Source organism: Lissotriton vulgaris, chromosome 7 (genome assembly GCF_964263255.1).
Source record: "Lissotriton vulgaris chromosome 7, aLisVul1.2, whole genome shotgun sequence".
Taxonomy (NCBI): Eukaryota; Metazoa; Chordata; class Amphibia; order Caudata; family Salamandridae; genus Lissotriton; species Lissotriton vulgaris.
Window position 1 is genome coordinate 820,648,069 of NC_141695.1, and position 26,120 is coordinate 820,674,188.

Genomic DNA, 26,120 nt, shown 5'->3' on the forward strand with positions numbered 1-26,120 from the left:
GCGTCTAGACCTATTTTCTAGATCCTCCGCATGCGCTTGTAAGCCTACTTGTTGGTTTTGGAGGCGGAGGAGTTCCTACTGGAGCTGTTCGACTTCCTCACTTCTGGTCTGATCCGAGTCTTCGACGGCCGCCACTCGCTCGCCTAAACCGTCCACCTCACGGCGTAAATCCCGAACCTCCCCAGCCACTTCCTGCTTTAGCGTGTGGAAATCCTCCCGCAAGGAGTTGAACAAAGTTTGTAGGAATGACTTGGTGATGCGCACCTCTCCGTCTCCTAGTTCTGTGTGGTGCTTCGACGCTGCTGGGAAGGGGGGCCCTCTATCTCCCTTGGGGGGGGCGTGTGCTCACCTTTCTTCCTCGTGCCAGACATGCTCCTTCAATCCTCGCCTATTCTGTCCCCCCTCTGCTTTTGTAGGCCGCCAGAATCTGCACTCCGTGTCCAAGCCATAAGTGGTCAGTGTGCAGAGTGGAAAGCTCTTCGTGTGAACAGAAAGGTGGTCCTTCTCCCTGCTGGGGATCTTTGTTGTGGTGCGGGGGGAGAGGAAGCGGCCGCCTTGAACCCCCTTTGCTGGTTCCTACACGTCACCTCTGTGCTGCTGTCCATGAAGCTTCTGTCTAGGCCCCCCACACTTGTGCCGGCTCCTCAAGTGCTTGCCGCTGGCTCACATGGGCCCGATGTCCCCCCCCCAGTCATCACCACTGCCCACCTGGACTTGGCACAGGAGATCGTGCCTCAAGATCTACGGCTGTGGTTTATTCCCCCTTGTACCGAGGGGAAAAGTAGGCCCAGTCAATTCCCCGGGTGTGTGCTTGTGGGGGCCTACACCGCTGTCATCTTTAGAAAGTGTTTATGGGAGCCCAGCTTGCCAAGGTATGTGGAGAAGCAATCGCGGGGCAGGCTGTTCACTCAGGTTTCTTTTCCTGAGCCCTGGGGCCCCGCAGTTACTCCCCCTGACACTTGAAAATTGTCCCATAGGCCGGCCCCACCTCCGTGTCCGCTGCTGATGTGGCCCTCTTTCCCTGTGGTGGGGCGCTATGTACACCAACGGGCGCTGAGATTCGCGCCGGGGCCTGGGCGCCCAGGCCCAGCAGCCTCCTCACCTTCCCTCCAAGCCGTGTGCACCGCCTTCCTTCATGCGCTGCCGATGATGGGCGCTAACGCTGGCGCCACTGTGTTTCCACCAGCAGTCCTCCACAGTGAGTCGGCGCAGGGGCCTCTGTCACTCCACCGATTGGAGCGGCGTCTGTACACGAGTTACAAGGCCCTGCAGCCCCGGCCTCAATTTTTGCACCCCCGTGCACGCTGCAGCCTTTCTTAAACCCGCCATCCACAAGGCCTTGGTAAGATTCCGGCGGCTCCGCCAAGCCATCGCTGCTGCCGCCGCCCCCAAACAGCTCACTAGGGCAGTTGGTGTGCCACCACAAGATCCGCTTGGCCTCTGGAGCCCGGGGTCCCTTTCGGTGGTCTCGGCCACATCCGTTGCAGGGCTTCCACGGCTAGGGTGCAATTTTCGCAGCAGCAGCGGTGGACCGCAGCAGGCTCCCTCTGCATCATTCGAGCCCCGGTTCTGCTCACAGGTCAGGCTCCACGCTTTACCTCAGCCCCCGCCAGTTTTAGCGCTCCGATGGGGACATTTATGCTGTATTTAGCCGGTGAGGAGGGTTCGGTGCTGGGGGCCTCTGAGACCCGCGTCCTCTCAAGTCGCCATCTTGGCCAAGCCTCTCTGGTCAAAATTTTTCAGAAACTTCATACCTAAATTCAGAGCAGGCTCTGCCCCGTATTCGTTTTGAATCTGTTTCAGGACATCAGGTATTACGGCCATAGACGGAACACCATGTGTTTTGGTATAGATAGCAGCAAAGACTGTGCAGTTTTCCAGATGTGGTGTGATTTCCATTGGTAAACAGATTGTTAGAATTCTGTGTTTCTCATAAGGGCTAGTATTAGGAAATAGCGCTTCAATTTGAGTAATTTTTGGAGCTATCCAGAATGGAATTTGTTAACGTTTTGTGGGCATTTTACCAATTACTGCGTGTAAAGTCTGGGGAGTGATTTTTAGTGTATTCCCCTGCTGAGAGGTTTATTTTGGAATAGCTATTGGTGTTTGGACTGTGAAAGTCCGCATGACATATTGAACCAATTTTCTGTAGGTTTTGATTAACTCTTTGAGCTGAGTAAGTAATTAATTATTTGACATTCCTTCAATGTCAGGATGAGGTGTGTAGGCGGCTAAAATCAGCCATGTTGCTCCTGGTCTACCTAGTGGACGGAGCCTGGTAATGTGATTGTAATGTTTTAGGGCGCTTTTAAACCAGAGCTCATGCTCCTGGTATGTGAGAGGAATTTCAATATCCTCGAAAGGAATATATTCCTCAATTGGATCATCTTCTTTGTAGAAGTGAAACATCTGTGTTACTGGAAGTGATTCTGGGAATACTATCCATGAGTAGAATACCTCTGTCTGATAAGATTCATGTGCATCTATCACAAAAACTGCTTTTCCACCTCTTGGTGTTAGGCCATATTTTATATGTTTTAGAGTGATGGCTCTCCTTAAATTTGGAGGAATGATTATAGCATTCTCATCGGTTTCATTTAAACCTGTAAAATCAAATGCTGCTGCGACTTTGTCGGTTACAGCTCCACCGGTTCCGGTGTTGTTGTCCTCGTTAACGGACATTGTTAAATGAAAAATGCAGAGCAATTTTCAAGGGAACAAAGATAAGGTGCACAATATTTTGAAACACTGTATCCTTCAACGTTGAACCAAACAGCTAATACATTGGACTTTTCGTCCTACTCAGCTACGGCGGATATCCTCCCTACCCACTCCAGACGTCTTATGGAATATTATGAGTAGGGGTGTTTGAGAAAAGCAGGATTGAGTTACTTCAGTATCTGACGTTAAATTAGTGCCTTACCAAACCGTTGGGTGCCATGTAGTGTAGTTCCTATACCCCTTATAGGCTCTGTGCATTGGAATAATATACACTAAAGTTTTGACATAGGACTGAGGTCAGTATGTCTCTATCGAGTACATTAAACTTAATTACTTGTGTGTGCCAGCTAGCTCAGAGGTCACTAGAAACTTCTTGAATGAACAAGAAGGGATTAGTTTCTGACAACCGCATAAACATGACAACGTTGTTTCCCTTAGAATCGGAACAGTTCTCAGACTCATGGAAACAATAAAAAGGGTTTATTGAACAGTCTTCCCTAACCGAGGTGTAGTACGAGGTAAGAAGTAGGTGCTGTTTTCTATAGTATAGTTTAGCTATAGTTAGTATTTGCCAGAGGTCCCTCTAGGTTCTAGTCTGCTCCATACCTTAGAATGAGAGAGGTTGGAATCTCTTTCCGGGTCTCGATCTCTAACACCCCGCGAAGGGAGTCAGAAACACTGGAGCTGGATTCTCTGGGAGGAGGATGACAGCGTCTGGTCAGTGCGTCAGGCGGGGACTCGAATTCCTTCCGAACTTGCTGTGGCAAGCCGTTTTGAGCTGTGCAACCAAGCTGTGGTTTTCCATGGTAAGTGAAGGCATATTTATACCTTGAAGGTGTTTAGGAATGCCAGTATTGACGTAAAAGTCGAGCAGAGGAACATCATGAATGAACCCCTAAGGAATAGATGTTCATGCATAATAACTGAGTTCTTGGAGAAATCAATAATCCAAGCAGGGGAAGTCCTAAAGGCTTAAGAGTCTGGTTTTCCAAGAACTCGTTGGGACGTAGATGGACGGATGTAGGTGACCATGCCTGTATTTGGTTAGCATGGGTGATGCCTAAGTAAGGATTGAATTTCTATGCCTAAATAAGGGCAATGAGAATTGTGCCTATATAAGGACATAAATCGGGAAACCTATATACTTGTATCCATATTGACACACAACAACACCACAGGACTGCTACTGCAGCCTGTACAAGGTGGTGCATGCACCCCTTACTTAGATATAGGTTCACTATATCTATCCTATATCACTGCACATATAAACCTATCAGTCACCCCTATGGCAGCCCTTATCAATCCTGAAGGTAGGGTGCTGGGTTTTATGTGAGAGGGTGCCCATGCATGAGCAAAGCCCCTCTGCAGCCTTTAGAACCTATTCTCCGGGGTTGTTTGTGATGCAGCCGACCATATACTTTTAAGTCCATTATAACCTCACGGTAAATGCTAACTTAAAAATGGCTGCTTGGAAAAATGTTGTGTTGGGTGTCAAACACCTTGGAATCATACCTCACTGCCAGTAATTGGTGGGAAGGTATGATTCCACCCTCCTAAATGGACATATGCGACACACCGGTACACCCGGTACCAGCTTTCTTGACCTGGGCATCACAAAATGCCACAGACACGAGTCTGCCCTCCTGCTGCTGGATTGAGCTGGGAAAGCCTTGACAATAGGCTTCCTGTCACAGGGAGGTGTAACCACATTCCCAGACAGGTTTTAGTGTGTTGGGGCTGGGTGGATGCACTGTGAGAGTTCTTTGATGTCTGCACTGGAGGCACATTTGGTGTCCCTGTGCATAGTCCAGCTCAAACCGGTTGCAGGAGCCTTTTTCTCCTGCTCTGGCGCGAAACTGGACAAAGGACATGGGTATAACCACCCCTCTGTCCTATTCAATTTTATTAAATATGTTCTGGAACTCCGTGGAGATCCACATATTACACAATTACAAACACAGTATAAAATTTAGACCGTATAAAACAACTCATGCAGGCAGTAATGATACAAAAGCAATATACCATTCTACTAATAAAGTTCTAAGAAACATTTAAAAAAATTAAAAATTTTGTTACAAAAAATCCCATTTGGGGGACTGAGGATAGCATCCAACAAGGCTGTTACGGAAGAAATACCAAACTGGATACAAGCCGGTTTTATCCAGAGGCGACGGTATGTCAATAATGCGGGAAAAACTAGCAGGAGGTGTTTGGAATCTTGAATTGCAAGGTTACAGTAATTGCATACATTGGAAATGCCATACCATTTGGCCAGCAACTTGTTCAGGGGGAGCAAGTCCTGCCTGAGGAGTAGCCAAAAGCGGCGTAAGCCGTGGGGGATGTTCCATGACAGGTAGGGTTGTATTTGTCTAATTGCATAGGAATCAACAACTTGTATGGCCCCCTTTTTTTGTATTATTAAATTCCGATCCCTCTCGTAACTTAGCTTCCATGTAGCTTGTTTTAGTTGTAATTTTAATTGGTTCATGGAAAGCTCTAGGATGGATGCTTCCTCCAAATCCAAAAGAGTGATGGCTCTCCTATAGTTCTTTATTAGGATCGAGTATTCATTTAGTGGGCCCATCAACTCTTTTGTAATAAGAGATCTAAGAGTAGTAGGCTTTCCTTTGATCAGACTAATAACCCAGCGAATCACTCCTGCAAGTCCCTGAGCCCACCCCTCTGTCCTGACCCTCCCATAGATGCGTCCCCAGAGTTTGTCCCGCCCCTTCCTTGGGTATAAAGTAGGTTCCCCTGACTATAGGACTTTAGATTTGACCTGGACTAAACTCTGCTACAGAAACCAAGTACTTCAACGATCTTCACTACACTGGATGACTGAAGAATCTCCCTTGGAATAGAGGAGTTACTCCTGTGCAAGGCGGGTACCTGAAACGCATCTGACCGGTTTGCATCCCCCGAGCTCCTGAGGACTCCAAAGATTTCTGCAAAACAGGAGATGGGTTCCCGAGGTCTCTGAGGTTGATCTGTGCCCTCAGCAATTCTGACTCCCGTATCCCTTGTGGCAACCATGCAACCCGCAGCCCTGTACAACATGTACTTTTGAAGCAGCATATGCTTTTTGGTGATCCCTGAGGCTGTGCTTTGGGCTACTTGTAGTCCTGACCCTGAGCAGTATTTCCACTGAAGATTTCCAGCCTACACTCCACAAGTGTTCCGTGGGCTGGTACTTTGTGATTCAGCTCGAGGTCCCTTCGCGATCCCTGGTCCGTTGGCCTGTGGGTCTCTGTGAAGGTAACTAACTTTCAGAGGGCTTTCCGGGTGGCTCCAGAAGTGCCCTGACTCTCCATTGCTTTGAGAGTCCCCAGGACCTTGCTGGTTCTCACCAAAGCTTATTTCCTCTAACCGCGTGGGTTGCAGTTGCCAAGGGTGTTCAATCCAGACACTGACCCCCCCAGCACTTGACATCCTTTGTGGGACAGCTCCCCTCTGGACTTTGGTTGTCGTCGACGCCTCCTGATCCCCGTGGCTGCAGAGTCAAGCATTGTGTCATCTCACCTGAAGCACCCGACATCAGTGGACATTCGTATACCGAGCCCCTGGTCACCCTGAAGTGACCCAGACTCTGTCCCTTCTGCTTTCAGGTTCTTCTCACCTGGAATAGAGGCTTAGATTTCACCGGACACTTTTCATCTTCCCGGCAGCAGCACTTTTCCGCATCACGACACTGAAAACGCCGAATATTCCCGACATCACTTGACACCTATGCACCCGGCTCTTCTGGGTTAGGTCATTACTCACAAGGGTGCCAGCCTTAGAACCTTCTATGTTTGAAAGGGTTTGCTCAAAATCCTCTTCAAAGTGTCCTTAATCTTTAAAATTCCACCCACGACTTTCCCATAGAGTTGTTTGGAGGTCACGCCTATGTTCTCACACTGCACACGTCCTCCGTGGGTCCCCTGTGTCACTACTTTGGGTGGCTCCTAGGGGTTCGAGCAATTCTGCGTGCTCGAGGCGCTGTGTCTAGTCAAGTCGTGGTTGTTATACCACTTTCTTAGTATATGGTTTGGTCTCCCCCTGGAGCCCACTGTGTATTGTGCTAATCTGAAAGAAACAGGTTAGTATTAGATTCCTTACCTTAGAATATCCCCAGGCGTCAGACTGGATCCGGAAACTTTTGCGTCAGTCGTCGGCGTTGTTGAACCGATATCTAGGGTTAAGGTCATCTCCTTTCAGGGCCCTAGTTTCATGGCACCAGTGTTGGTTTTTATCATGGCTCTGCGTTTCTGGCATGGAAAAGCTATGTATAAGAACTGACGTCAGCGCGCGAGGCGCCGTCTAAGTACTCCGACGACGTCATCCCGGCGTCAACGAAGCCGACGACGGACGCGGAACCACAGACGACATCTACCGACGCGCAGGGGTACTGCTACACAAAACTTTCCGGATCCAGTCTGACGCCTGGGGATATTCTAAGGTAAGGAATCTAATACTAACTACTGTTTCTTACAGATATATCGTTATCGAAGGCAAGTAACTTGTTCTTTACTGTCGTTCTAGTGATTTAATATTGTGTGCTTTGTTCTCTAATCCCATAAAGAGGTTAGTAGACAGTGTTTAGTAATAAATACATATATTTGATATATTCCTTGTGTGGTTCTCTTTTTATTTGGTCATTCAGGAGGTTCTGATCTGGTAAAACAAGCTGCTTTGCATTCCTTCAAGACTTAGCCTGAAGGCAGCTCTCCATAGCTACCACTGGGATAGCTTTACCTAAAGGTTATCATTAACCTAATCATCAATAAGGTTTGTTTGGACTGGTACAAGGTGCCCACTATAATTAGTGATTCAGAAAAGGGGGTGGTGATGAACAGAGTGTCTGAATTAAGCAGACCACTCTTACCCAGTCCAAAGATCAGGGCTTGATCCATCACCGTTATTTATCTCACTGCACCATCCCAGCTCAGAACCTGGCTATATGCAAATCAGTCTGTCCCTGGCCCAGTGCATCATGGGAACAGGGCAGACTAAACTACCAAGCCAATTCTTCACCAGAAAGGAGACAAGCTACCAGGGACCGGTTTCTGGCATTTCAGCCGTCTTCGGCCCGGCTTGCTTGATTCCTGATGGTGCAGTGAGAAAGGGACTCGTGTCTGAGTATACCCTGCCACACCTATAGTGGCCAAAAACGATTCAGAAAAGGGGGTGGTGATGAACAGAGTGTCTGAATTAAGCAGACCACTCTTACCCAGTCCAAAGATCAGGGCTTGATCCATCACCGTTATTTATCTCACTGCACCATCCCAGCTCAGAACCTGGCTATATGCAAATCAGTCTGTCCCTGGCCCAGTGCATCATGGGAACAGGCAGACTAAACTACCAAGCCAATTCTTCACCAGAAAGGAGACAAGCTACCAGGGACCGGTTTCTGGCATTTCAGCCGTCTTCGGCCCGGCTTGCTTGATTCCTGATGGTGCAGTGAGAAAGGGACTCATGTCTGAGTATACCCTGCCACACCTATAGTGGCCAAAAATGATTCAGAAAAGGGGGTGGTGATGAACAGAGTGTCTGAATTAAGCAGACCACTCTTACCCAGTCCAAAGATCAGGGCTTGATTCATCACCGTTATTTATCTCACTGCACCATCCCAGCTCAGAACCTGGCTATATGCAAATCAGTCTGTCCCTGGCCCAGTGCATCATGGGAACAGGGCAGACTAAACTACCAAGCCAATTCTTCACCAGAAAGGAGACAAGCTACCAGGGGCCGGTTTCTGAAATTTCAGCCGTCTTCGGCCCGGCTTGCTTGAAAAACGGTGATGGATCAAGCCCTGATCTTTGGACTGGGTAAGAGTGGTCTGCTTAATTCAGACACTCTGTTCATCACCACCCCCTTTTCTGAATCATTTTTGTCCACCATAAGCGTGGAGGGTATACTCAGATGTGAGTCCCTAGCTCATTGCACCATCAGGATTCAAGCAAGCCGGGCCGAAGACGGCTGAAATGCCAGAAACCGGTCCCCGGTAGCTTGTTTCCTTCCCAGTATAAGAATTGGCTTTGTAGTTTGGTCTGCCCTGTTCCCATGATGCACTGGGCCAGGGTCAGACTAATTTGCATATAGCCAAGTTCTGAGCTGGGATGGTGCAGTGAGCTGAAAAACGGTGATGGATCAAGCCCTGATCTTTGGACTGGGTAAGAGTGGTCTGCTTAATTCAGACACTCTGTTCATCACCACCCCCTTTTCTGAATCATTTTTGTCCACCATAAGCGTGGAAGGGTATACTCAGATGTGAGTCCCTAGCTCATTGCACCATCAGGATTCAAGCAAGCCGGGCCGAAGACGGCTGAAATGCCAGAAACCGGTCCCCGGTAGCTTGTTTCCTTCCCAGTATAAGAATTGGCTTTGTAGTTTGGTCTGCCCTGTTCCCATGATGCACTGGACCAGGGTCAGACTAATTTGCATATAGCCAAGTTCTGAGCTGGGATGGTGCAGTGAGCTGAAAAACGGTGATGGATCAAGCCCTGATCTTTGGACTGGGTAAGAGTGGTCTGCTTAATTCAGACACTCTGTTCATCACCACCCCCTTTTCTGAATCATTTTTGTCCACCATAAGCGTGGAAGAGTATACTCAGATGTGAGTCCCTAGCTCATTGCACCATCAGGATTCAAGCAAGCCGGGCAGAAGACGGCTGAAATGCCAGAAACCGGTCCCCGGTAGCTTGTTTCCTTCCCAGTATAAGAATTGGCTTTGTAGTTTGGTCTGCCCTGTTCCCATGATGCACTGGGCCAGGGTCAGACTAATTTGCATATAGCCAAGTTCTGAGCTGGGATGGTGCAGTGAGCTGAAAAACGGTGATGGATCAAGCCCTGATCTTTGGACTAGGTAAGAGTGGTCTGCTTAATTCAGACACTCTGTTCATGACCACCCCCTTTTCTGAATCATTTTTGTCCACCATAAGCGTGGAAGAGTATACTCAGATGTAAGTCCCTAGCTCATTGCACCATCAGGATTCAAGCAAGCCGGGCCGAAGACGGCTGAAATGCCAGAAACCGGTCCCCGGTAGCTTGTTTCCTTCCCAGTATAAGAATTGGCTTTGTAGTTTGGTCTGCCCTGTTCCCATGATGCACTGGGCCAGGGTCAGACTAATTTGCATATAGCCAAGTTCTGAGCTGGGATGGTGCAGTGAGCTGAAAAACGGTGATGGATCAAGCCCTGATCTTTGGACTGGGTAAGAGCGGTCTGCTTAATTCAGACACTCTGTTCATCACCACCCCCTTTTCTGAATCATTTTTGTCCACCATAAGCGTGGAAGGGTATACTCAGATGTGAGTCCCTAGCTCATTGGACAATCAGGATTCAAGCGAGCCGGGCCGAAGACGGCTGAAATGCCAGAAACCGGTCCCCGGTAGCTTGTTTCCTTCCCAGTATAAGAATTGGCTTTGTAGTTTGGTCTGCCCTGTTCCCATGATGCACTGGGCCAGGGTCAGACTAATTTGCATATAGCCAAGTTCTGAGCTGGGATGGTGCAGTGAGCTGAAAAACGGTGATGGATCAAGCCCTGATCTTTGGACTGGGTAAGAGTGGTCTGCTTAATTCAGACACTCTGTTCATCACCACCCCCTTTTCTGAATCATTTTTGTCCACCATAAGCGTGGAAGGGTATACTCAGATGTGAGTCCCTAGCTCATTGCACCATCAGGATTCAAGCAAGCCGGGCCGAAGACGGCTGAAATGCCAGAAACCGGTCCCCGGTAGCTTGTTTCCTTCCCAGTATAAGAATTGGCTTTGTAGTTTGGTCTGCCCTGTTCCCATGATGCACTGGGCCAGGGTCAGACTAATTTGCATATAGCCAAGTTCTGAGCTGGGATGGTGCAGTGAGCTGAAAAACGGTGATGGATCAAGCCCTGATCTTTGGACTGGGTAAGAGTGGTCTGCTTAATTCAGACACTCTGTTCATCACCACCCCCTTTTCTGAATCATTTTTGTCCACCATAAGCGTGGAAGGGTATACTCATATGTGAGTCCCTAGCTCATTGCACCATCAGGATTCAAGCAAGCCGGGCCGAAGACGGCTAAAATGCGAGAAACCGGTCCCCGGTAGCTTGTTTCCTTCCCAGTACAAGAATTGGCTTTGTAGTTTGGTCTGCCCTGTTCCCATGATGCACTGGGCCAGGGTCAGACTAATTTGCATATAGCCAAGTTCTGAGCTGGGATGGTGCAGTGAGCTGAAAAACGGTGATGGATCAAGCCCTGATCTTTGGACTGGGTAAGAGTGGTCTGCTTAATTTAGACACTCTGTTCATCACCACCCCCTTTTCTGAATCATTTTTGTCCACCATAAGCGTGGAAGGGTATACTCAGATGTGAGTCCCTAGCTCATTGCACCATCAGGATTCAAGCAAGCCGGGCCGAAGACGGCTGAAATGCCAGAAACCGGTCCCCGGTAGCTTGTTTACTTCCCAGTATAAGAATTGGCTTTGTAGTTTGGTCTGCCCTGTTCCCATGATGCACTGGGCCAGGGTCAGACTAATTTGCATATAGCCAAGTTCTGAGCTGGGATGGTGCAATGAGCTGAAAAACGGTGATGGATCAAGCCCTGATCTTTGGACTGGGTAAGAGTGGTCTGCTTAATTCAGACACTCTGTTCATCACAACCCCTTTTCTGAATCACTATAATTAGTGGACAGCATATATCAGGCCAACTTCTCACACCTGAGGACTGAGTTCTACCCCACACCACCTTCCTGTGTAAACCTTCCCCTTCTCGACTACACTACCACTGGATCAAGTGCTAAAACAGTGTATTTTTTGCTTAGTTTTGTCTAAAAGGTATTGGAAAGACATAGGACACCAGTGGTGAAATATTTTCATTGTTGCAGAAACCAATTTCTCCTGGTTGCTCTGGGACTTCTCATGTATGAGGGGTGGCTTAGTATATGGTTCTCACTTATGTAAGTGTAGCACCCTGCTCTAATCCAGACAACCCTTATGGGGATTTTAGTGGTCGTAGACAACATTAAAATACTCTCTAAGTGGAAGCTGTGGAGAGCCTCCTTCAGGCTTTTTTCCAGAAGGAGGGTAAATCGGCTTGTTTTACCAGAGCGTAATTTTATTGGTATAGGTTAATTGAAAAAGAACTCCACAGTGTATTTACAATATGTATTTATTATAAAACACTCCCTAACACACTCCTAGCCGGAGATGTAAACACAATGCACACAATACTTTGAAAATATTACAGGTAAGTAGCCCAAAACAAAGTGGTCGCCAGGGGAGACCAAACCATATACTAAGATAGTGGGATGTGAACCAAGAGTGTACACAGGAGTAATAGAAGTGCTGGGGACCCAAGTAACCACTTGATGTAATTACCCAGGAACCCACAGAGGTCGTGTGCAGAGTGGAACCACGACCACCTGCTCAATCCAAATCAATTGGTAAGTTGCGGTTGCAATTTTAAAAAAGGACCTTGAAGAAACCCAATGGAAGACAGAAGGTTGGAGAGCCACCCCACCAGTTGATTCCCTAGGAACCAGGAGACCTACACCAAGGAAGTCAGGTGCATAGGTGCGAAGTGGCGTCAGAAACCGCTATTGAACTCAATGGAGGACATCAGGAAGATGACGCTGACGAAGAAGGTGAAAGTGTCTGGTGGAACCCAAAGGTGGATTCAAGATGTGAAGAACCTGCAAGCATAGGGGACAGAGTCTATGCCACTCAGGAGTGACCAGGAGGCACAGAAGACGAATGCCCCCCGATGACGGGTGATGCAGGAGTTGACAATTACCTTAGAGCTGCAGCTGTTTGGACCAGGTGATGATGATGTGGAAGTCCCGGAGCCATTCACAAGCTGTCCCACATTGGATGTCACAAGTTGAGGGGTCTGTGTCTGTCGGGAGCACTAACAAGCTTTGGCAGCTGCAAACAACATGACAATCGAAAAAGGTGCAGTGTCGGGAACAGCAAGGTCCAAGGAGCTCACCACAGGCCTGGGAGTCAGAATAGGCCTGAGCAATCAGAGGAGCCAACTGCAGTCAAAGAAGATTCTCAAGATGACGGTTTTGATGAGGGATACTAGCCTCAAACTCAGTGAGAAGACAGTGAAGGCCTTGAGGGAGTTACAGAACCACCACCTGTGTTGCTGAACCTTTCGGAGTCCGTGGGAGACCAGGATCAGCTGACCGGTCAGCTGTGTTGTGGTGCCTGCAGATGCAGGGAAGTGACTCCCTCACTTCAAGAGAGATTTCTTCAGATATCTTGGATGTCCACAGCCCTTGTGAGGATCCTGTATGGAGCACAGGCACTGACGTTGCAGTAGACTAGCAGGATGATGAGACCAGGAGCAGTAGGATTCTTCCCAATTGCAGTCTTGGTGCCCAGAGCAAAGTCTAGCGAAGTACTGAGTGCCAAGATAGTAGAATATTGAGTGGTGTCTGATATGAATCTTGTCCCACGACGAATCTAGGGAGCCACCCACAGGTATGCCCTTAAGTACCCTAAGGAAAGGGTTGGGATGATTCAGGGGTCCCTCCCAGAGGAGGGGCTGGACAGTGGGAAGAATACTCCAATGTCCTTTGTACCGTTTCGCACCAGAGCTGGAGCAAACTGCTCCCTGAGCTGATTTAAACTGGAGTATGCAAGGAGAACATTAAGTGTGCCCTTCAAGCAGTGTCAGTGTTGCTGGCAAGTGCCCCCATCCTGCCTCAATACACCAAACCCGGTCTGGGCGGTGGACAATTTGGAACACTTCTACATGACCAACATGCTGCACCGCCTCCCCTGACTCATACACCTTCCGCCTTAAACACCCACAAAAAATATAAGCAACATTCCACACCTCACAACTTTGCTTCCCCATGTCTACTTCACAACAATGTTACACCACAAAAGCAACACAGCACTCCAACTCACTCTAAAACACCATCTCCAACTCATACACACGCAGACCCATCAAAATGCTTTCCTAGCATGCTGGATGAGGAACACAATACAGAACAGCTACATGATTGCTATCCTAATACAGCTAATACCAGCACTAAAAACCCACCTGCTACAAACCAACACAATACTGATCACTCTTCTACAAAACAAAGTCCCACTATCACCAAAGGCCACTCACTAAACTGTCTTCTAATAAATGCTCAATCCCTCTCTAAAAACAAGCATCACATCTACGACCTTCTCACCGATGCAAAACCAGACCTACTATTCATAACCGAATCATGGTTGGGAGAGGATATGGCTCCAGGCCTGCATGAAGCCATTCCTCTAGGCTATCAAATAATCATCTAAAATTGTATAGCCAAAAAAGGAGGTGGTCTAGCTGTTGTATTCAGGCAAACAATACGTATCACTAAAATTGACAACATGTCCATAAAGAATTGTGAGGCTCTTCTAACAAGATGCAATCCTACACCGTCTTCCTCCTGTAACTTCCTGCTCCTTTACAGACCTCCACCTAGCAAGGCAACATTCCCAGAAGCACTTCCAGACATAGTCTCAAACCTGATAACTTTACACTCCAACCTATGCATTCTGGGTGACCTTAACATTCCAAAAAACAATAATCACCGGCCTAGACGCATCGAACCTGCATCAGATTGTCCACAATCCAACACACACCGCTGGACATATCCTAGATGTCATTTTTGCTAATACTGAACTAGTTACCTTTCAAACTATAACTCCAGTCACATGGGCAGACCACCACTTGCTTGCTTTCCAACATAAAACAACGCTAAGCGACTCACCTAAAACTACCTTACATCCATCCACCTATCGGCTGTGGAACAAACTCAATTTGGAACACTTGGAAACACAACTAACATCCAGTACAAATCTGGAAACCATAAATTCTGTTCAAAATCTATATGAGTGGGGGTGTGGCTTGTGAGGCGATGTGAGCAGACGTGCTCTGACGGGGCTCCCGCTGCCATCGGCCTACATTTGCCATTTATGCAGAGTCGGGGGGTCCTGTGCTCACCCCCGGACCTCTTGGGGGTGTTGATACACCGTGTGGCAGCACCCGGCTGGCGGCCCGTGCGAGCGGCAGCTGAGGAGAGGGAATCGGCGAAGCCGGGCTGAACTCTGTCAGCGGCAAACCGCCATCTTGGAGGCCCGGCTGTAACGGCTCCCGCTCCCAGAGGGTGTATCCTGGTGGACGAGCGCTGACGGGAGAATCTGGGACGCCCTACCTGGCGGGCCTGGCTGGCGGGTACTCGCGATCGCACCTCTGCACCCCGGTGAGACTCTGACGGGGAGGGGCGGCTGCGCCCATTCGTGAGTCCCGGGAAAGGGTCCCGCCATCTTGAAGAGCCCCGGGACCGTCTGAGGTGATTTGGCAGCCTGGACCTACCTGCGGTGGGGGCGGCGATCACTCCTGTGCAGTGGAGTGGAGAGGTTGTGTCCTGGCGAGGGGTCCTCGGTGGTGTCCCCTGTGAATGCGCTGCGGCATCAGAGGAGCCGTGGGTTTGCAGTGCCCGCCATTTTGTGAGCTGCGGCCCGAGGAGTGGAAGCAGAGTCAGCCTGCAGTGGACGGTGAGTCTGTGGGACGGCCTACGGAATACATGGCGCCTTTGCGGAGTAGCAGGGCGATATGACAGGCGCTTCCACCTGCGTGGTCTGTGGCGGCCCGTCCCTAGACTAATAGAGCGGTGCTGCGTGAAGATCACTGGCTGAGGCGCAAGGGCAAAGCTCTCCCGCTGGGCCGGTGTTGAATTGGAGTGGTGACCTGCCGTGCTCACGGCCGGCTTGGAGAAGGACCTACGGGGGTGGGCAGGACGGCGGGAAACTGAGGTGAGCTGCGCTGGTTTGGCGTGAGAGGGTGGGTGATTGGCGGAGCCCGTCATCTTTTGCTTGCCGTGGGCCGGCCTTGGGAGGCCTAGAGACTGGACTGGGGGTTCCTTGGGTGGTCTGGGTGTGCCCTGCCTGTCGCCCACTTCCTGGACCCCGGGCGCTCTGGACAGTGTGGTAACATGAGTGGGCCTTGCATCTCCCTGGTGTTGGCTGGCGTGCGGCCCTGCACTCAAGCGGAGTGAGCCGCAGTCTCGGGGCTGGTGCGTGGTTTATCCCTACCTTGCAGGGCCCTGACCCGCTCCCCACATCGGAGCGCGATTTCTTCGACCTGCCCACTCGGAGGGGTGCAATGACGCGCTCCTATAAAGGAAGCAAGGCAGACCCGGCGACGGCCTCCAAGGACAACACAGTTGTGGCCATGTGGGGTAAAGCGGGGGCTGCTGCGGCCGGTGAAGGCCCCTCTCGTGCTGCTGCGGACTCACAGCCGGTCACTCAAGCATTCAAGGCCACCTTTATGACTGAGCTGAAACTGGAGATAGGATCCCTCTGGTCTGAGGTGCATTCCTGTGTGACTGAATTTAGGAAGGGGGTGGCGGACATTGGGGACCGAGTGGACGGGCTGGAGAGGACACTGGACACGCGCACGGAGGATCAGGAACATCTTGGCAACGCCTGGCGGCCCTCGAGGAGCAGAACATTGAGCTCCAAGTTAAGCAGGAGGACTTGGAGAATAGAAGCCGACGCAACAACCTTCGCATCCGGGGAATTCCGTTAGGAGAGGAAGGGGAAGACACCATGGGCTAAGTGGCGCAGCTTCTCCACGAGGTCTGGGGGGGATGCGGCTGCCTCCCCCCTGACTCTGGATCGGGCGCACCGTGTGGCCGCCCCTGTGGGGAAGCCGGGACTTTTGCCAGACATCTTGGCCAGAGTCCATTTTTTTACGGAGAAGGAGGCAATATGGAAAAGCGCGCGTGATCAACCGGATCTGCGGTATAAGGGCCACAAGATTCAAATCTTTCAAGACTTGGCGCCCAACACCCTGAAGCGGAGGCGAGCATTCCGTCCTGTGACTGAAAAGCTGCGTAGTATGAACATTGCCTACCAGTGGGGTCATCCTTTTGCATCTATATTCCAATGGGAGTCCAAGCGCAGAGCCGTACGATCCAACACGGAAGCAGCGCAGCTTCTCCGCCTGTCAACATCCCCTCCGGCGAGCCCAGCTAGGCCCCCTAGCAGGAAGAGAACGCCGGCCCGGACTGGACCACGGTACAGCGACATCGTCGTTCCCCCCCCTGCGGAGGGGAGCTCACACACCCAGGCCAAGCAGGACTTTATAGCCCACATTCGGTCTCTTGAAGGAGACAAAGCAGAGTCTGATGGAGACCCCCTCACACCTTGAATTATGACTCGCTTGCCTTTCTCCTCCATATGTGGTGACCCTGCCCTTGCTGACGCTTGACTCTTTGGGTAGAATTGCGATAGGACTCCCCACTCCCTACCCCGACTCCAGGGGCTTGGGTTGAAGGGGCAGTGGGAGCCCCTTGACCATTTATCTTTTGGGACCGCCACAACCCCCTTGGTCTGCCCCCTAGGGAGTGACATCCCAGAGAGCGTCCAAACCTGTGGGTGTAGGATGCCCTGTAATGGGGTCAGAGACCTTCGGCCCTGTTGGCCGCAATTGTTATGTTTCGATGACTGGCCTCCTGGGCCACTAGTTCTCTCTTTACATTTACATTACATTTATTTCACTTGTAAAGCGCATAAATCACCCGAAGGTCTCAGAGCGCTGGGAGCAGACAAGGATCCTTAAAATTTCAACAGATTCAGGGGGTTAAGGGTTCAGTATGCTAGGGATTAAAAAGGCAGGTTTTTAGTAGTTTCCGGAATTAGGCTTGATCTGGCTCTTCTCTCAGTGAGGTGGGGAGGGAATTCCATGCTTCTGGGGCGGTTTTGCTGAAAGCTCTGTCCCCGTTTCTGACCGTTCGAACTCTGGGAACGGAGAGAAAGGCTTTACTGGAAGAGCGTAGGGTCCTGTTTGGGATATGAGCTTTGAGTTTCCGTTCAAGATAAGCAGGTCCATGTCCATTTACTGCCTTATGGACCAGGCAGCAGAGCTTGAACTTTATACGTTTTTTAACGGGGAGCCAGTGCAGTGTTCTGAGACATACTGCTGATGGGGTGCGAGGAGGTAGATCTAATACCAACCTCGCAGCAGTATTTTGAAGGACCTGTAGTCGGTTAAGTAGCGATTGGTTGATGGCCGAGAACAGGGCGTTCCCATAGTCCATCCTGTTTACAACCAGTCCCTGGACTAGGGGCATGCGTGCTGAGAGCGGGATCCATTTAAAGATCTTCCTCAGGCTACGTATCTGGCCGTAGCTGCTTCCCACTGTTTTTTTTATATGTTCAGACATGGTGAGCTTGTTGTCTAGGATTACTCCCAGGTTCCTGACGTATGGTTTAGGGGCAGGGCAGGCACCAAGAGCGTCAGGCCACCAGTCCGGTGACCAGATTTGGTCAGCTTTGCCAAAGAGCATGACTTCGGTCTTCCCTGCGTTCATCATTAAGTAATTTCTGGTCATCCACTCAATTTTCAATTTTTATTGAATAAATGATTTGGAACTCCTTAGAGATCCACATATATTAACATAGCACAAGAACAATGTAAAAGGAAAACAGCTTCTTATAACAATTAGTATTACGATTGATTTACAAATTTTCCATACAAAGTTATTTAGTACAATTCTAAAAAACATTTAAAAAAGTTAAAAATTCTATAGCAGAAAATTTCATTTGGTGGAGAAAAAATAGCAATAATGAGAGAACTTGCCGATAAAATGCCCAATTGAATACATACTGGTCTCACCCACAAACGACGATAGGCCATTAAGGCAGGACAAACTATCAGAACATGTACAGTGTCTTGAACTGAGATATTACAAAAACTGCATATATTAGATATGCCATACCATTTGGCCAGTAATTTATTCAGCGGAAGTAGATCTTGTCTTAAAAGTAGCCAAAATCGGCGCAAACCGTGGGACACATTCCAAGAGGCATACGGTTGTAATTGCCTAAACACATAGGAGTTGACAACTTGGGTGACCCCTTTCTTAAGCGTAATAGAGTTACGGTCTCTTTCGAAACTGAACTTCCATGTTGCCTGTTTTAATATAGATTTTAGCTGATATTTAAACAAATCATAAAGGGTTGCTTCCTCCAGATCCAAGAGATCAATAGCCTTCCTAAAAATTTTTATGAGTAATGAATACTCTTTTAGGGGGCCCATTAGCTCTTTTTTAATAAGAGATCTTAGTGAGGCGGGATTCCCTTTAAACAAGCAGGCGACCCAGCGAATAACTCCTGCCAAACCCTGTGCCCAGCTACTTCTTAATCCAAATTCCAGTAGTAGAGAAGCTACAGTGCAGCTGTTATTAACAGAAGTTAGGTTTCTCAAAAGGGAGCCTTCAATAGTGTCCAAAAAGCCCCATTCACTTAACTCAATAAGTTCTATGCCGTAAAGCAAGGTTGCAGGATTTTTTGCCCGGAATGCCTCCAAAAGATGCACAAAGTGTCTTTTGCCTGTTGATTTATATAAGGCTCCTAGCCCATTTCCCTGTGCCTTTGCCTTGCGGGAACTATTCTCTATGTGGGGTTTATTACTCAAGTTGCCACCAACTGTTTTTCCTAAAAATGCATATGTTTTTACCCTTTCCAATTTTTGGCCTCCTAGTTCCCAACTAAATTGATCCAATTTCAGTTTTTTCTTCCACTCCAGACACATTACCTTGCTCTTGGAAATGTTTATTTTCAGAAAGTGAGCTTCGGAGAATAGGTGTAGGGCATGCAGACGGTTATTAAGGCCTTTCGGAGTAAGGTCTAAAACTAGTATGTCGTCAGCATACATTAAACAAGAGATGTAAGTATCTCCTAAGCGCGGAGCAATACCTTCACTGAGGGATATATTGCGGGGAAGGTCACTTACATAAAGGGAAAATAAAAGTGGAGCTAATAAACATCCCTGCTTGAGGCCGTTTGCCGAGGGGATGGGCTGAGATAAACCCCTCTCTCCCCCCAATAGTACTCTACACCATGTATTATCATGCAAGTCCTGTATTAGGTATAGAAGTCTAGGAGGCATTCCAAGGGCAGATCGTTTTTTCCACAGCAATTGTCGATCGACTTTATCAAAAGCTGTGGAAAAGTCAATGAATGCCGCATAGACTCTCCCTTTTCTAGCTCTTATATACTTATCCGTTATTACCTGGAGAGCTGTTAGGTTGTCCATGGTACCCTGGTTCTCCCTAAAACCAGTCTGCTCAAGGGGGAGTATATTTGCATGTACCACCCAGTCATTTATACGCTTCAGCAAACATCTAGTGAAGACCTTGCCAATTGCATCCAACAATGCAATTTGTCGGTAGTTTTGGGGGGACAAACGATCACCCTTTTTAAAAAGAGGAACTAGGATACTTCCCTTCCAGGAAGGAAGAACCTTTCCTTCCCATAGGCAAATATAGAATATTGGGCAAAGTAATTTACTCCATTTGGCCTCATTTTGCTTTAGTATAGAAATGGGCAGTTCATCGGGGCCCATTGCCCCGGAACGTCGCATTTCTCTAATGGCTAGGCCTATGTCTTTTTCTAAGAATGGTACCATAGGCAAGCTAGTCTCCCTCGGCCATACTTGAGGGGCCGCAGAGTTGTTACTTGCATATAGATTGGTAACAAAATCAATCCATATTTGTTCCTCAATTGGAATGGGTACTGGTTTTGTTCTCAATCCACATCCCTCACCTATAAGGGACCAAAACTGCCTCATCTCCCTATTAAAAGATGCTTCTCTTATTTTTATCCACAAAGCTTCCTCTTTTTCTTTACGTATTGTATATGATAGCCTTTTCCTTCTCCTTTTTAACAATGTTATTTTTCGTGCTGTTTCATCAGATCTGGCTAAATATTGGGCTCTTACTAATTTATTAATTTCTATATTAAGCAATCTCAGGGGGCTTAAAAAAGAATTAGCAGACTTTTTCTTGCTAGTATTTTTGGCCACCGCTATTACTGCTTTCATAAACAAAGAGAATCTTTCAATTTCCATACCATACCAGGAAGGTAAATCATTTAGCACAGCATCGAGCATCCCCTCCAAATTTCGTTGAGCTCTTGCATTCCAATGACACCTTCCTGTTTTAGTACCGAAATTTACCCATTCACTGTTTAGCGACCACTTATCAAAGTTAGAAGACTTTACGCTCACAGAGATAGACAGCATTTTATGATCACTAAACATCGTATCAATGATATTGAGGTCCTTTAATAGCTCAAATATGTGAGTCCCTACTATTACATAATCCAATATCGATTCCCCTTGATAAGATTTATGCGTAAAATTGGCAGGCGAATCCGAGGGGAGTCTCCCATTTGCTATAATCCCGTCCATATCTGCCAGCTCATTTAAAAGTAGCTTTCCACGTTTATTCGTTTTAATGTTTTTGGGGAATATTGCCGGCGGTATATGGAGAGATTCTTCTTAGAATTTATCGCGAAATAAATTCATACTTGAATTGAAAATTTTGCAATTTAAGTCCCCAACTATAACTATGGCAGTCAACGGATCTTTCTCCCTGATGTTCTGAACATAAGAAAAGACCTTTTTCAAAGTTCCATTAAATCCTGCTTCTGGGGGGATGTAGGCATTGACCAAAAGTAAGGGTTTGATAGCTTCATTACTACTGGGCTTAAATAACGTTATGACTTGAAAAAGGTTACAGGGGTCCATGTAGTGGGTATAATTCCAATTTATGCGATTCGAAAGAAGACAAGCTATACCCCCACTGGCATGTCCTCTCTTGTTAACGGTAGCGTTGCCTTCCAACACAAAATAATCATTCCCTGCCTGAATTTTATCCGGGCACCATGTTTCCTGTAGGCATATTATATTTGCCTCAAGAGACAAAAGAAATTGCATTTTATCCGGGCTGTTTTTTAGACCAGCAACATTCCATGTTATTAAAGATAACTTGTCGTTAAAAATGCGGATTGGACGTTTGGTTAATTAGGGGTTTTCCTGACAGAATTCCCGGTAACCAATTCCATTGGTCTCTTTCATCCCCAATAACAGATTGATACAATAATTGTGGCGGGTTCACATAGGACACTAAACGGAGGTCCTTAGATTTACATATTTTTAAATCCGCAAGATCACCTACCTGTTTTGTCCTACCTGTTGCTGCTTGCAACAAAGAAAAGGGGGATCTTGACGGAATCAAAGATTGAAAAACTTTATTTTGTCCAGTATATCCTATCAAAGGGATTACATCTATCCCTCTGCTCTGAAGGTCTTCAGAGCGTTGTAAAATTAAGTTTGCAACTAACTTAGACTGGAACTTCACCCTAGTTATCATCCCTATCTCGGATTTTAGTATTTGTACCCTATCCAGATCGGCAGATTGTATCAATATTAAATTAGCCGATTCTTGAAAATACTTAAGAAGGACGGATCTATTCAAAATGCATTCAACATCAAAGAGAGGGGAGAATTCTAACCACAAGGTATCAGTGCATTCTTCCTTAGTTTCCCCTGCCAAAATATTTCGCGAGATTGCTCCAGCATAAGAAATTGCCAAGGGATTAAGAGTTGGTTTTGCAAGGCCGGTGGAATTATGCTCGTGTCCCTGAAGTATCGAACTTCTAAGTCCAATTGTATCACAACCAGGACCTGGTTGGAGAAGGATTTTCGTATTAGTTGTTAAGTTAGTTGTTAAGGGAGCTGGTTCGAGGAGGATTTTCGAGTTAGTTGTTAATGGAGGAGAAGGAGAGGGAGAGACTACCAAAGGAACTGCTGAGGGAGAAGGCATGATATTTTCCATTATATTTATGTTTTCTAAATTATTAACATTTTCAACTACCTCTTCAGGTATATGACATACAACTTTATTCATAGAGGTATTAAGCTGTTTTCCAAAAAGAATTTTCCTCCGCCTACTTTTCTCTATCCGTCTTATTAATTTCCTCTTATTCTTCCCCTTCTTATTAGGTTTCGCTAGATTCCCTTTATTACTATTCTCTTCCCTACTATTCTCTTCAAGATCAACTACTTCCCTAACGCCCTCTCCTTGTTGTCTTATGAAGATTGGAAAGAGATCATTCTCCGTTTTAGGGGGAGACTTCCCCACAACCTTTATTTCTGATTCAACATCTGTTAAACTATCTTGGATGGGGATTGGGAGGATAATACTTGAGTTAACCCCCTCTTTTACCATTTTTTGCTCATCCTTAGATATAATGAACTGTTCCGTTTCTATAACCTCATCTTGTGCATTGGAAGATTGTTCTTTATGAATTATATCATGGACGATGTTCTTCTCATGACAATTGCCCAATAAAACTTTCAAAATTTGGGTCACAGTGTCTAATACACAATCTGAACCACCCACAAATTTTTCTAATAGTTGTAAAATGGATAACAATAAATGTTCCAATGCAGAGAGAGAGGCCGAAACAGGATTATCAGTCCCTTGAAGTTGAGGTGCATGTGTTCCCGTTAAATTTAAATTAGAATTTAACGAAAAATTAATATGTGAAGACTTGGAAGGGGTGCTACTGTACAGATGGAGGCCTGCTTGTGTTGATGTTACCGGTGTTTTTGGGTCGCTTAGGGGTTTATCTAACTCAGTATCCATGTATCTTTGACATAATTCTTTATCTAGAACCATAGGGGACAGGCCATTTATTAAGGAAACTCTTAATGGCGAGACAATCAAAGAGGGGACGTTATCATCTTGGCAAATTTTCTCATTTTGTAAGATATCTTGTGCTATCTCAGTCTTTGTTTTTAAAATTACTTTTGGTACTAAATTAGTATTATTTTCCATTGTAGAGAATAAAGGAAATGAAGATCTATTTTCAGAAGGCGAAGGCGAAGACTCTACTATTGCGGCACCAGAACAGTTATCTACATTTAACTTTCTGCTTACCAATCCCACTCCCAATGAGTCAGATAGAATATCTGACTGATTTGCTGCAGTGGTCTTTGTGTCCGCAGATATAGTATCCGCCTGTTGGGCTTTATTCTTACCCCTTTCCCAGAGGTTGAAGAGCTGACAAGTACCTTTCAAATGGATTGCTTGGCTAGTCTTATTACGAAGGGGGTTCGATTTTGTTTTAGTGCATGTTTTTCCTACTAAAATTCTCCCTGACCTTAATTTTTTTGACGTCATCTTATTTAACAGAAACCGTTAAGAAAAATAATAACGAAAACGTATTATTTAACGAACACAGAACTCAGTACTACCCCTTTGGTTAACAGTAAAAAATAAGGAAACAATCAATGTATGTTAACACAATATTTCGTAGGAACACGGAACCCCTTATACTTAACCCAATTTTTCAATAACAATGTAAACCAGAGTCAAAAACATCCGTAATTCCCACCCTCAGATCTTAGTTAGGTGATACAACGATAAATACACCCTCTCAAAATTACTACTCCCTCTCTAGATACCTGGGCGATTCAGTGGAGGCACTTATATTACCACTCACAGACCCCCGTCTGGATACTGAGAAGGAGGAGGGGTCGGCAATCTGTAAACAGAAGGTTTTACAACTCCAATACGAAAAGCAGGAGAAAAAGGAAAAGAATATGTTTTCTGAACACGCTCGCAGCCCTGTAATGGAAATGCCCTCAATGCGATGTGACCAGTGACCTTAAACAGCACAGTAGCGATCCGGCAAGCAGTAGTGTCTTTCAGTGCGTCTTTCAGTGCACAGGAGAGATCACGATTCAGAAGACGCCTCCAGGAGCCTCCAGCGTCAAGGTTCAGGCAGAAAACAACAGGTAACCGACAAGGGTCAGTGTCCGGGTTCTTTTCAAGGAATGCAGGGGGGCGTGGCCAACAGGGAGAGCGTCACCAGGTGGTTACGGTGAAAGGAGCAGCAGGGACTCTTGGGAACTCGAGTCCTGCTGTGAACATGCTCGCAGCCCTGTAATGGAAATGCCCTCAATGTGATGTGACCAGTGACCTTAAACAGCACAGTAGCGCGAAGCGGGTCCGGCAAGCAGTAGCGTCTTTCAGTGCGTCTTTCAGTGCACAGGAGAGATCACGATTCAGAAGACGCCTCCAGGAGCCTCCAGCGTCAAGGTTCAGGCAGCAAACAACAGGTAACCGACAAGGGTCAGTGTCCGGGTTCTTTTCAAGGAATGCAGGGGGGCATGGCCAACAGGGAGAGCGTCACCAGGTGGTTACGGTGAAAGGAGCAGCAGGGACTCTTGGGAACTCGAGTCCTGCTGTGAACACGCTCGCAGCCCTGTAATGGAAATGCCCTCAATGCGATGTGACCAGTGACCTTAAACAGCACAGTAGCGCGAAGCTGGTCCGGCAAGCAGTAGCGTCTTTCAGTGCGTCTTTCAGTGCACAGGAGAGATCACGATTCATAAGACGCCTCCAGGAGCCTCCAGCGTCAAGGTTCAGGCAGCAAACAACAGGTCATCCCCTCTTGTATATTGGTCATACAGTTTTTGAACCTATTTTTAACGTCCTCATGGTTTTGGCTGATGGTGACGAGGATTTGTGTGTCGTCAGCATAGGATATTGTCCCAAAACCGCTTTCTCTAATGATTTTGGCCAAAGGGGAAACATAAATATTAAAAAGGGTCGGGCTTAAAATAGATCCCTGTGGGACACCTTTATCATTTTTATAGGAGATAGAGGTGTGGTCGCCTATTTGGACCCTTGATCGTCTGTTTCCAAGGTAGCTTGATATCCATTTAAGAGCGTTTCCTTCGACACCAATCTCAACAAGGCGCTCTAGCAGTATGCGATGCGAGATGGTGTCGGAGGCCGCAGATAGGTCCAATAGCATCAGAATGGCTGATTTTTTTGAGTCTAGGGATAGCCTTATATTGTCCACAACCTCCAACAAGGCCTTTTCGGTGCTATGGAATGCCCTGAAACCGGATTGGGATGGGTCGAGGAGTTTATTAGATTCCAGGTGGGCAACAAGCTGTTTATTGATTAGGGTCTCCATGACTTTCCCAAAGAGTGGCAAAAGGGAGATGGGCCTATAATTTACAAACTGATCTGGGTCAGCATTAGGTTTCTTCAGAATGGGCCTAATTATTGCTTCCTTCCAATGGTCAGGGAAAACACAGTGTTGTATTGATTGGTTAAAAATATTGGTCAGGATGGGGATCAAAACTGGGGAGATTTTGTGTATGACTTGTGGCGAGGCAGGGTCACCCGGTGCTCCAGATTTCATTTTCAGCAGCGCGTGATTTACATCCTGCTCGGTCAGGGGTGAGAACAGTTTCAGCGTGTTGTCGTGGATGCTGTAGGAGTTTTGCTTTGCAATGGGAGGAGTGCTGGCCTCATCCTCTGTTGTTGGTTGGGGAAACCGTTTGTGAATTTCGGTTATTTTTTCATGAAAGTATGAGGCTACGGATTCCACCCAGTTTTTGGAGTCAGGGGGCGCCTGTTGCGTACCTGGGGGTGTGGTGAACTCCTTCACAATATTAAACAGTTCTCGTTGGGAATTGGCTGCTAGTGCGATCCTGTTTCCCAGGTAAACTTTTTTGGCCTCAGCAATGTCCTGCATATACTGTCTATGAGCCAGTTTGTATAAGTGCCTGTCTTGGGCGCTT

The 26,120-nt window shown here is 47.3% G+C and overlaps 1 protein-coding gene across 1 annotated transcript in view; it reads left to right on the forward strand.

Annotated features, from left to right (window-relative positions):
* The window catches only part of DNAH17 (dynein axonemal heavy chain 17), a 15,539,113-nt gene that overhangs the window by 12,555,356 nt on the left and 2,957,637 nt on the right, over positions 1 to 26,120 (forward strand). The gene's annotated exons all lie outside the window — the stretch shown is intronic.